General features: G+C 38.2%; 1 pseudogene; it reads left to right on the forward strand.

The window, feature by feature from the left end:
• Positions 1 to 11,087: 11,087 nt before the first annotated feature.
• On the forward strand, positions 11,088 to 11,190 carry LOC112110216 (annotated as a pseudogene).
• Positions 11,191 to 11,491: the final 301 nt, after the last annotated feature.

The raw sequence follows: 11,491 nt of genomic DNA on the forward strand, positions 1-11,491 counted from the left end.
TTTGCAAGGCCATCCTATGATTTGAGGAACTACTAAATGTTGATTTTCAGGCTCCCACTCACCTATTTAGGTCTGAATTGCAAAATTGAATAAATCTAGTTTCACAGTTTTACACAACAAAGTCTGTGTCACACAACACCAGATGAAGGACTCACAGTTTAGGGTTCACAAATCAAATCCTAAGAAATTGTGGGAACAAGTGTAATTTAAATCCAGAAACTTTATTTAACTGGAATTAGACTCACCAAAATTAACAAACACAAAGGTAATTGGTGATGTGCAGTTGTCAGTATTTTAACAAATGACTCCTACAAAATGTTGCCTCTTTGTATCAAAGATGCTTTGTTCACAAAGAGGCAGTATGAGGGTCTGTATTCCATTTGTTCCCCCATTTAAACAAAGAAAACAGCAGTACTTTGGAAACAAACTTATATAGAATGCACCTGCTGGAAATGTTTAAACATTTTTCCTGAAAAATACACCAAGTATATTAATAGCTGAGCACAGTGTTCAATTGGTGTCATTTAAAAACGAGGAGAAGTGGGTGAAAATCTTGAAAGCGAATTTGGGGGTTGTCAAAGTTAGACTCAGGACTCATAGTTTGTCAGACCACTCTGTTTTATTAGCACAGCGCTCTGCTAATACATTCAGATAATGTGAGCCCCCATGCAAGATTCAAACAGTCTTATTTATACAGATAAAAGGGTGCGAACTTAACAAAGGGACAGAGAGAGCAAAATTGTAAAATTTGCATGGGGGCACAATATGCATATCCTGCTTCCTTATTAACTTTTATCGATCTAAGGCTAATGCTTCACCAATTGCCCTTAAGTGGGGCAATTCATTAAGCAGTTAATGTCTGCTTTCCTGCCACATGGATTGCAGCATTTCTCATTTCTACTTAAAGGTACATACAGCATTCTTTAATTCATTCTATTGCTTTAATATAATTCATTTCACTTTCACAGGGTAAATTCCCTGGTGAACACTTTTTGGAAGTACCTGAAACTTGGTGCAATCTGGAACATTCCAGTGCAAAATATTTGAGGCTGTGTCCGGGTGCCTGGAATGGGCCTCAATGAGAATGCCACACTCAGGGCAGACTGCAATAAATAGGCAGACAATCTCCCAAAATTGGTGGTTTATTCTATAATTAGCATCATCAAGCCAGTAACAAAGTGGTACCACACTGGTTAACCAGAAGCCAAACACAGTCCCCCTTAGGCATTCCAGCCCTTGGCTCCCATCCAAATAAACAGGTATAATATAGTGAGGGATTACTGAAAACCCATTTCACTATGTGTGAGGTTCTTACTGATCCCAGAGGATCAGACACATATTCCCAGACAAATATAAATCTCAGATCTTACCCAATAATCACGCTGATGATGCCAATCCTTTAGTAACTAAAAACTAAAAGTTTAATAATAAAAGAAAAGAAGAAGAGAGTTATAAATGGTTAATACATCATATACATAGAAGTGATTTTCAGTGTTCATAGATCAGGATCATAGCAATGATACAATAAATTGCAAGCTTGTAAAAGTATCAGAGGGGTAGCCGTGTTAGTCTGAATCTCTAAAAAGCAACAGAGGGTCCTGTGGCACCTTTAAGACTAACAGAAGTATTGGAGCATAAGCTTTCATGGGTGAATGCCCACTTCATCAGACGCAAGTTTGTAAAAGTTTCTCTGGAATCACCCAAACAGATTGGGGGTCATCAGTCCTTGTTTAGGAGATTCCTTGTTAGAAATCAATTCCAGAGAAGTGAAGCAGGAAATGAAGACAAAATGGAGATGTCTCCGGTGCCTTTTTATATCCTCTGCCATGTTACCTGCTATTTCACCTTTAGCAATCACTTAACAAAAGACTCTCAAGTGAGTCTAATCAGCTCTGTCTTTAAACAGTGAAGAGAGGGGAGACAAAATGCTGTCTAAGAACTTGTCTACACTATAGGTTACTTTGGTATAACTTTTATTAACACCCCTGAGTGACATAAGTTATACTGACCTAAGCGCCGATGTCAACAGCACTATGTCGGCCAAAGAGTTTCTCCCGCTGAGGCAGAAGTTATTAAGTGGACAGGAGAGCTCTCTCCCATCAGCTTAAAGCATCTCCACCACAAGTGCTACAGCAGTGCAGCTGTAGTGTAAACATACCCTAAGACTTGTAAACAGAGTCCACACCTTCAGATCGGAATACCTACCATTTCTCCCTCCCCCTTTCACTGGGATTTGGCATCCCTACCCCCTGCTTAGCAAGTTCAGTTCAGTTGAGGGTGACTCCCTCAATCAGGGCAGGCTAAGCATAGTCTTGCTGCCCTTTACTCATATAATAAGAATAACAACATTTCATTACCTCTGCATTCAAATTTAAAAGTTTTATTAAAGCTAATGTTAAAATTATATAATACACAGGTTGAGAAAAGAGTGTATGTACACCTGGTATAGTGCTTAGATTATCCACAAATACAAAGTTTGTTTTTAAAAGTCATATGATACATATAGTACATAATCAGCAATAACCCAAATTTAGGTGAATAAATTTTAGAATACAGTTTAGATATTAGCATCCAAGTATTTGGGTACATCACTCATGAAAAGTTGTACAGAGGTTTGATTATGGAAAGCAAAATAGATCAATGAGTGAAGATTGGACAACTCAATTACTGAGGGACATTTAGTAAATACAGTCTGTCAGGGAAGTATTTCCGTTACTTTCCACACTGCTCATCCCTCCTGGTATTGCTGATTTCCGGTGATGTATTCTATGTAGATGTCCCTCGACCACCTGATGGCATCCGACACCATGAGTTGCTGCATCAGCTGAGCGTAGCGTTGACCGATTCCGCATACTATCAACACTCACTTGTTACTGGGATACCATGTGCCCAAAGCTCTGATGATCAGCGCATGTGTCTGAACCTAGTAACCCCTAGCTCTCAAGGTTTCGGCAAGAGGGGAGTATTTCTCCATCTTTCGAGACAGGGATGGTGGAAGGGGTCCTGTTCTTGATCACTCTGGCAACACAGCCATGTCCACTGGATACCTAAGCAGAGAAGGTGTGTTCATGCAAATATGGTCTGAAGTCTTCTCTTCTCAGCTCATCACTAGATGTCAGGGGAGAGCTCATTCAGACCCTGCTTACACTGTGCTGCTGAACTTCTTAAAAATCAATAAAGATGTTACAGTAGCTAAAGGTTTTTAGGTACAGATTTGGTAAATAATTTCTAAAAGCTGGACTCTCCACTGATAAAAAAGAACTAAGAACTCCAAACCTTAAGACTTGAAAGCCAAAACAGAAATTATTAGACACTTAATGTTTTCTTTGAGCTTTGTTCCAGCTTTTAGCTTTCAAACTCTCCTTGCCTTGAATAAAGAAAATGTTTAAGAATTTTAACAAACAGAAGATAGTTTTCTCATGCTATGTATTTGTACTGCAATCAATACTCTGTGCTGCTGTTGACACTGTTAGTCTATTTAGCTGAATAAAAAAGCCCCATAGATAACTTGTTTTACATCTAATTGAGATTTGATCAACACAGTAATTGAAATTACCTTAGGCAAGCCTCTGTCTTCACTTTTAATGCCTTTTCACAATTTTATTTGCAGGTAAAAAAATCTCATATATATGCTCATTACAGCTTTAAACCTGCCTTTTAGAGAAGGAGGGAAAACACACTGTCTGAAAGCTTGTCATGTTTGTAAGCAATGGCTATGTGCACTACAACTAATTCCAATCTAATTCCAATCATTCATTGTGGCCTTACTCAGCCCTTGGGTCACTACAAAGTGCTATGGTTCAGATTTACATTTGTATGCCAGGGAGTTTCCTTTAATAGATATCACACACACAATGAAAATGTGATTAAGTTAACCATGTTCACAGTTCTGTTTTTTATCTTTTACACATTACTTTTCTTGCAAAAGGGATTTTTTAAATGATCCTATTACTTTAATAGCTTCCATTTACACTCTGAATTTTCATTGTGCCAGTTATCTGATCCCATTTAAATGGTGAAATTTGTGGGCCTCATGGCTATTTTAATGTGATGCCTTTCATATTGTAATTGAGAGGAGTCTCCAATGAATAAAATAAATGCTTTCAGAGGAATCTCAAGCCCTCAACAGACATCAGCTAAAATGTTAAGAGTGCCTCAAACTCCCTCCGGTACTATATTTTCTAACCATGAAAGAAATGTCATTATTGTAAATTCCCAGCCTTTGTCTGAAAATCTTGTACCAGATCCCTTGAGTGTCAGTTCAGTTAATTAATTCAAACAATTTCCTCTCTAATCTCTAAAACATTTTCATATTTAAGACAATAAATGAGACACTTAAGGGGCTCATTTGTTGCTGGCCATTAATATGCCATAGAATTAAAAGAGTTATTGCTAGCCTTCAGTAACACGAATAATTTTCCTATGGTTTTGACCTGTACAAGGTTAAAATTATGACCTCTCAGTTCTCTGAGCAAGTGAATACAATAAAATCCTATTGCCTACATGCTCTCAGGTTAACATTTGGCTCTTCCTTCTTCTCTTCTTGATAACCAATTTGATACTTAGCCACATGATCTATGCCAATGTTGGGATCAAATTATTTAATGATAATTTTAAAATTAGTAATTAATTTAGTAGTGGATTGACTGCATTTCCCTTGAACCAGTGCATAAGGTTAATGCAATTGGCGTCTGATGGGTCTGGTAACTTTGACACTAATTGGTGATTGTGTTACATGTTAAGATAAGAGTCAGCAGGAGAGAATTCCCATAAGATTTGCAGTGAGACAAGGCTGTGTGTTTGCAAACCTATATTTCTTCATTCAAACATTTGGTTTAAATTCAGAACTGTTATTTTTTTGACCATGAGAGTGATATGTCATGAAATTTAACACAATCTAATGCACAATATCAGACTGTATCAGGGGATAGCCGTGTTAGTCTGTATCTACAAAAACAACAAGGAGTCTGGTGGCACCTTAAAGACTAACAGATTTATTTGGGCATAAGCTTTCGTGGGTAAAAACCTCACTTCTTCAGATGCATAGTGTGAAAGTTACAGATGCAGGCATTATATACTGACACATGGAGAGAAGGGAGTTACTTCGCAAGTGGAGAACCAGTGTTGACAGGGCCAATTCAATCAGGGTGGATGTAGTCCACTCCCAATAATAGATGAGGAGGTGTCAATTCCAGGAGAGGAAAAGCTGCTTCTGTAATGAGCCAGCCACGTATTCACATACTTCTATAATATGGAGATCAACAGAACTAAGATTTCTTTTTTGTGTGTTCAGATGTTATATGTTTTCCAGATGTCAATATGATTTGCTGCCACCATATACAGATATCAGTTTGTTTTTTAATGGTGCTGATGCTCAGATTAAATATTAATATTATGGGTCCAAAATATATAATGAATATTTATATGACCATCAGCCAATGAGAACCTTTTCTGTTGCTTTGGCTTGTACTGCTTAGAATTTTCTGTAAAAGTTTAATCAGCAACTTGTAACCAATCAATGACACTGATTAATCAACACCTTCCAGAAATTGATTTAAAGATACAGTACAAAAGAGGATATTTTTAGACTGAATTTTACATTCCTTATTATTCTGGCTCATGAAACTTTCATAGCTATTGATCAATCTTATTGATGTCAATTGATCTATTAGTATATAGTTTAAATGGAAACTCACAGAATCCTTTTTTGATAATATAACGGCATTAAGACAGTGGAATGGGATAATGCTATTGAATCAAATAGATTACCCAAAAGACTCCTTCAATTTAGCTGGGTTGCCTTTGAAGCCAGATCATTAGACTGCTTTTGAAGCATATGGATTGATTTGCTACACTTATAGACTCTTTGAAAGATACAGCACTTTTAAGTACATATTGAGTTGGAAATGCTAAAGAAAAAAAAGATTGTGTGTAGTGTACCTATTTGTATTTTTAATGGATATAGAGGGATAGCATTTTTGAGGGATCTAAAATATTACTATCCCAAAGATAGCAGTAAGATGTCAATTTTTAGGAAGTAATTGTTCTAAACTACTGCCAAGTTTCATGGATAATTTGTTACATATGATTGCCCTGTGGAACACATTTAAAGCCTGATCCAAACCCCAAACCAGTGAAAATCTTTCAAAATGGAAGCCACCAAACTCATTATCACATAGAGGATTTGAACCAAGATCACCAAATTTTGACCAAAGGGGTCAAAGTTAAAGTGTATTAACAAACTGTACTGCGTAGATCTCAAAGTGCATCTTTTCATGCATTAGATTACTTCTACTTTAGATTACTTCTACTGACAGCATCAGTCATATCATGTTAGATAATGTGATGCAACATGACATGGTGCACTGAAAAATACGATACCTCAACTAGGAAATTTAGAAATAGAATTTAGAAATTTTTAAAATAGAATATTTGAGCATTTTCCACCTGTTTGAACTATCAAAACTTTAGCATGAATGGGTCCTAGCATTTAGAATATCAGGAATGTGGGAGATTTAGACTGAGTTGCATTGTCAGAGCTAGATCAGGAATCTTGGACCTCTCCTGTCTTGAAAAAGTATTTTCCTTTTAATCAGTGCTATAAGATCTTCATTTTTATGAGTACCAAATCACACATCACTTGCACTATGCACACACACAAAAACAGACCCTGATTGTGATTAACAACAACAAAAATGGGAGCAGTTTCCCAAAGTAGGGACCCTCTCCCAAAATAAAAAGAACAGGAGTACTTGTGGCACCTTAGAGACTAACAAATTTATTTGAGCATAAGCTTTCGTGGGCTACAGCCCACTTCATCGGATGCATGCAGTGGAAAATACAGTAGGATGATATATATACACAGAGGACATGAAAAAAACACCCATTTTTTCATGTCCTCTGTGTATATATATCTTCCTATTGTATTTGCCACTGCATGCATCCGATGAAGTGGGTTTTAGCCCATGAAAGCTTATGCTCAAATAACTTTGTTAGTCTCTAAGGTGCCACAAGTATTCCTCGTTCTTTTTACTGATACAGACTAACACGGCTACCACTCTGAAACCTATCTCCCAAAATAGTCCAAGTTTCCTCCTCCTTCTTTGACTGTTATTGTTTTCCTGTTCAGACATACCCTAAAACATGTTCAAGCAGATCACAAAGTCTCTTTATCTAGCCTGATTTTTATATTGCTCCTCTCAGTAGAATATCTGACCAGAGTGATTAATAGGGTACTACAGTGTTTGAATGCCAAAATGTTATGCCTACACTTAAGAATTAGCCTATACTTCAATGTTTAATTAAGTGACCTGATTTTCAGATATGCTGACCCCCTGCAGTTCCTCTTGACTTCCTGTTTGAAAATGCTGGACATGTTACCTGACCCTACTGAAATCAATGGGAGGTTTGCCTTTGCCTTCAATGGAGCCAGGATTTCACCCCATGTATATATTTACCTCTTCTGTTATCCTGATCCAAGCATGTTGAATATTTATGAATAGTCTCAAATCAGTAAATACATTCTCATCACTGGCTTTTACTGTCTCTGCCATCTTACATTTTTCTTCCTGGCCTATCACGCAAACTTCCCTGCAAGTATGCAGAATGTGCATTTCTCATGTGTACTCAAATATGTGAGCATTTTAAATGTACATCACCAACCTACTGTTATTGTACTAGCATCATTTTTGCATAGATTTATAAAGTTAGGGCACCTGCTATGAACTGAAAGGATAAATGAAAGACAATATTTCAGGAGAAAATCATCCAAAAATAAAGGTAATTGTTGTCAGGGAAATACCTGGGAAAGAGACAAAGAGATAAATGGTTGCTGGTTAACCAGAAAGAAGCCAACAAAATGGAGGGAATTGAGAGTGCAATAAACCTGAATAAAAGGAAGTAAGAATTTACTTAGGAAGAAGGATTTAAACACTTCAGTAAGTTTAGCCAGGCTACAGATGACTAATGGGGTCATGACAAACATGTACCAGAATTTGAAGAGTATAAACACCCGTCATATGAAGGTGGGAACACATTGTTCACTTGCAACAAAGACATAGAATCAAGTGCTAGATAAGCATGGACATGATAAAGGCCATTGTGAGGAGGATCCACCTGGAAAACCAGCCAGTCTGGGTTACCTTATCTGCATGGGGCATCTTATAGAAAGAGTTAAGGCAATTGCCAAATTTGGGATCAGGAAGGGCATTTCACTCGCTGTACATTAGCAAGGATTTGGGGAGCTTATTGTATCTTCCTCTGGAACAATGAATGGGGATCATCTATTGGGATCAGGCAAGTATATGTGCTTCTGATGATTAATTTGCTGGGATTGCAGGTGGGAAATATTGGTAGAACATATACTCCTTTCCCTTCTCAAGGATTGGTATGAATTGTTTAGGATGGCTCAATGGAGTTTAACTAGGGCTGACAGAATGAAATTGAACAAAGGAAAATTTGGTTGAATATCATGAAAAGTCTCTTAATAGTGTGGTCTATTCAACTGAGGAACAGCATCTCAAGGGAAGTGATAGAAGCCACATAACTTGAGTCATTTATTCCACACTAGACAATTCACACAAGAATACAGGGAACAATCCTGGATTGACAAGGCGGGGGGAATAGCTCAGTGGGTAGGTGAGGGATAGCTCAGTGGTTTGAGCATTGGCCTGAGCATTGGCCTGCTAAACCCAGGATTGTGAGCTCAATCCTTAAGGGGGCCACTTAGGGATCTGGGGCAAAATTGGTACTTGGTCCTGCTAGTGAAGGCAGGGGGCTGGACTCAATGACTTTTCAGGATCCCTTCCAGTTCTAGGACATAGGTATATCTCTCTCTATATAAAATATAATAAGACAAGATGGACAGAAATATTATTGTAGGTCTTTTCCATCTCTGACTTCTATAATCTTATGAAAAATACAAGCACACTAAAGATAAACAAACTCCATCAAAGGGTTGAAAAGGATGAGCTGCATTTTAATAGAAACACCTGAAATGACTATGCAGTTAAATTTTCTTGAGCGCTGATTGTGCTGTTTTATCCAACTTCCTTGTAAAACATCTCATTTTATTTGTGCATTAAATGAAAGCAAATCACTAAAATATGCTAGTTGATTCTTTTTTGTTTTGATTCTTTCTGGTCTTTCATGATAATACTCCCAAGAGTTGGAGTCTTGGCTCCATGCGAGCAGACATGAACCAGAGGTTTTTGGAGACCTGGAGCAAAATCTGAAACTGAGGATCCTCCCCAGCCCTTCCAGAAAAATTACCACTGAGGGACACTGAACAAGCCTGACCTGCGCTCAGCCTTCAGCAGTGGCTCCTGTCCTATGGGGCTGGGCCCAGCTCCCTTCTCTGGGCATTGCAACCTAGAGCGCGGGGTCACAGAGCCACTCAGGTTTCATTCAGCTGCCCTTCCTAATTTGAATCAGGATCATTGTGACCTGGCATGCAGAGTCACAGCTCCACTTGGGTTGGGCCTGGTCGCCTCTCAGTCAATTGAGTGGCGTTGTGGCCTTGAGCACTAGGTCACTATACCTTTCACTCAAATTTGGCCTGACCAACCCTCTATCATGATGGAGGGGCTGCCAGGCCAGACCTGAGTGGCTCTGTGACCATGTGCGCCCAGTTGCAATGCCACTCTCAAACAGGGGTCCTGAGACAACCTGTCCCTCCTGGAGGAAGACCATAGCTCTGGCAGCTCCCAGATTTTCCAGATGGCGGCTGCTGCTGCAGTGGTGGTGGCAAAGGGCCAGCTCTACAGAATGTTAATGTTCCGTTATCATTTTGGCATGCTGCCAAAGTTTTCCTGAGAGACACAAGCAAGAGATGGAAAATGGTGGTTTATAACTCAGCTAAACCTGAATGGAGTTTCATGGGACAAAGAGGCGAGGCTCTTCTCCAGCTTGTGGGCTTTCTACCTGCCAAATTTCAAATGGGTACTGCAAACACTGAAATATCAAAGCTTCTCAAAAGGTTTCAAAAATGTTTTATAGTGAAAAAATATTCAGCAACCTAATTATAACCTAACTATAATGGTCATTATAGTAAATCCTCCTTATTCTGCTTTATCCCTTTGGCTAACATTAATTAGTTCACCTTTCATTCTCCTGCTAGGTCTTTATGTTTCATTCTTTATTTTTTTATCCTTAGAATTTCACCAACACTCTTTTCACACTTATATTATAAATATTTCTGACGCATAACATCACCCTTCTTACCTCTTCTTCCTTTTTCTTCTCTTTTATGTAGATTGTACTGATCTATATTGACATTCCAGATACGGGAATCAAACCACCAGGTTACAAGTATACCTGCTAGATCACAATTACAATCAATACTATTTACTCAATAGCACTTTCAAGTATACTTACTTGTTTCTAGTGCTTCTGCATTCACGGACACACACTTTAATATATATTAATCAGAGTCATATATAGGGCTAGAAAGTATTTTGAAAGGTCATCTAGTCCAGCCCCCTGCACTGAGGCAGCACTAAATAAACTTAGACCATCCCAGATAGGTGTTTGTCCAACCTGTTCTTAAAAACCTCCAATGATGGAAAATCCACTAATCTCTCTTGGAAGCCTTTTCCAGAGCTTAACTCCCTTTATAGTTAGAAAGTTTTTCCTAATATCTAACCTGAATTACCTTTGCTGCAGATTAAGCCCATTACTTTCTTGTCCTACTTTCAGTGCATGTGGAAAACAATTGATCAGTGTCATCTTTATTACAGCCCTTGACATATTTGAAGACTGTTATCAAGTTCCCATTAGACTTCTTTCTCAAGACTAAACGTGCCCAATTTTTCCTCATAAATCAGGTTTTCCAAACTTTTTATAATTTTTTGTTGCTTTCCTTTGGACTCCTAGACTTTCCTGAAGAGTAGAACCCAGAACTGAACACAATACTCCATCTGAGGCCGCACCACTGCTGAGTACAGTGACACAATTACCTCCCAGGTCTTACATACAAAACACCTGTTAATATCCCTCAGAATTATATTAAGCCTGTTTTAGCAGCTGAATCACATTGTTGATTCATTCTATTTTTGATCCACTGTAACCCCCAGATCCTTTCCAGCAATACTACTATACTTTCAGGGATCATTTCTATAGTTTGTAACTAGAGAAGTGTAGCCGAAAGTGTCTAACCTTGCCTAGCCAGTTATACCCCCTTCATAATTAGGCATTTATGTTTTCCTTTCCAAGCATAGTACTTTGCACTTGTCTTTCAACCAGCTTTGCATCCACCTCATAATAATTTCATCTAGACCTATACCACATTTCCCCAGTTTTCTTATGAGAATGTCATGTGGAACTGTGTCAAAAGTCTCACTAAAATCAAGATATATCATGTATACAGTTTCCCTCCTTCCACTAAGCCAATAACCCTGTCAAAGGAGGAAATTAGGTTGGTTTGGCATGATCTGTTCTTGACAACTTCATGCTGGCTATTCCTTATAACCCTATTACTCTCTAGATGCTTACA

The sequence above is a fragment of the Terrapene carolina genome, unplaced genomic scaffold (genome assembly GCF_002925995.2).
Source record: "Terrapene carolina triunguis isolate 2854851 unplaced genomic scaffold, T_m_triunguis-2.0 Scaffold68, whole genome shotgun sequence".
Lineage (NCBI taxonomy): Eukaryota > Metazoa > Chordata > Testudines > Emydidae > Terrapene > Terrapene triunguis.